Source organism: Oryzias melastigma, linkage group LG23 (assembly GCF_002922805.2).
Source record: "Oryzias melastigma strain HK-1 linkage group LG23, ASM292280v2, whole genome shotgun sequence".
NCBI lineage: Eukaryota > Metazoa > Chordata > Actinopteri > Beloniformes > Adrianichthyidae > Oryzias > Oryzias melastigma.
In genome coordinates, this window is record NC_050534.1 from 733,044 (window position 1) to 734,909 (window position 1,866).

Sequence of the window (1,866 nt, forward strand, 5' to 3'; positions counted from 1 at the left end):
ACAAACATTGAGCATTAAATTTGACACATGTCAAAAGAGGCAGGAATTTGACAGATGAATGGCGTGTCAAATGCAGCGTTACATCGGGCTTGTTTAGTTTGTTCATAAATGTTGGGCTTTTCTACTCAAGAGCGACTTATATATGTATTTTTCTTCTTCATTATGCATTTTTTGGCTTCTGCGACTTATACTCCGGAGCGACTTATAGTCCAGAAAAAACGGTAGGTGGTTCTCTATGCAGGAAAAACCCTGATATTATCTTTGGCACACTAAAGTAAACATTATTTATGAAATGTGAATTATTTTTGTCAACTCAGAGATTGAGCAGTAAGACGCCTTGATCACTCCTTGTGGGTGCTACCCATTTCGGGACATCATTCTAGAGCCAGAACCTTTGCAAAGATGGACCTCACATTGTGCATAGAAAATGAAAGGGTTTTTCTGATCACTGTTAGCACCATGGAGAAAGTTTGTGAGTTAGCCTGAGGGCGGAGCTGGCAGCACAGACTCTTCCAATGTGTTACATTGTGAGAACCTGCTGGTTTTTGTGGGTTGGGAGGGGCTGGTGCTCAGAAAGCAAGGTTTTAGAGGAATGATCAGAGATGCATGAATGGATCACAATACCGCTATGGGGTTCTTTTTCATGATTAATGAACATTATTGTTACGGCCTGGTGCCGTACAGTTCTATTCCTGCTGCCTGTCCCTTTTCTCCTCCTACTGCACATCTGCAGGTGTTTTACAATCAGAGGACAGAGATAAAAGATCAACCATAGAGGTGTTTGGGAGAGACTCTTCTGCGGCTGCCAGCCAGATCCAGAGCTGTCGTTTGCAGCTCAGTTTCTCCTTGTCCTCCCTGCTCTGTTAGATTTTCTTATGCACATTAAAATACTTAGTACTAAACTGGATTTTGTCTTGCCTTTATTTGTTATGGTTCAGAGCCAGCCACAACAATTATAATACAATTTAAAGCTCAAAAAGTTGATTTTGCAGGAAACAGGCCCTTTTACTGTCAGTGTTGACCACAAAGATGATGTCCCTACGAAGTCCCTCATTAAATTTTAGCCACAGCGTTGCATTTATTTATATTGTTATGTCGGTTTTTTTTTTCTCTTGGCTAATGCGTCTTTTGATTTTTATTGTTTTTACTATTGTTTCTTCCAATTTTAGCCATGTTTCCATTTTTTTCTATTTTTACGTCTGTTTTATTATCACTTCGTTTTATGTGCTGCCTTACAACTTCCTATGTTTTAACTAATGATTATATATGTCTTTTTTGTTCAGCACCTTGTGTTCAACAGCAAAGTTGATGAACAGTGCTATATAAATAAAGTGATCGATTGACTGATCGATTTGGTAGTTCGTGGGTAGTGGGGCTGGGAATCACTGGGTCGATGCAATACACGATACTTGGCTCACGATATTGATGATGTCACGATACTGCAATAATTGGTAAAAATGATCTCTAATAATTCACAATATAATGATATACTGTAATATAGAAAGACTCTATGCTTAGCTTTTGTCATGTTCTATTTTTCCTGTCAGTCTCACCATGTTCAGGTTAATCATCCACAGCTGTCTTCATTTAGTTCATAAACCTGAGTGGATTTTAGTGTTTGGTTTTCAGTTCGTCAGTGTCACATAATCTGCTCGGTTCTGTTCCAGTTTCGGGTCACGAGCAGTGGACGTGTGTCTCCAGCTCTCCTCAACTCATCAGCTTTTAAAGTCTGTTAAAGTTGCTCATAAGCGACTTTAATCACCAAGATACTGCTAGTGGTGTGCAAATGAAGCTTTCTTGAAGCACTGAAGCCTTTGTCTAAATTGGTTCACTAAAGAGCAATGCTTCATGAGCTTCATCTGCTCT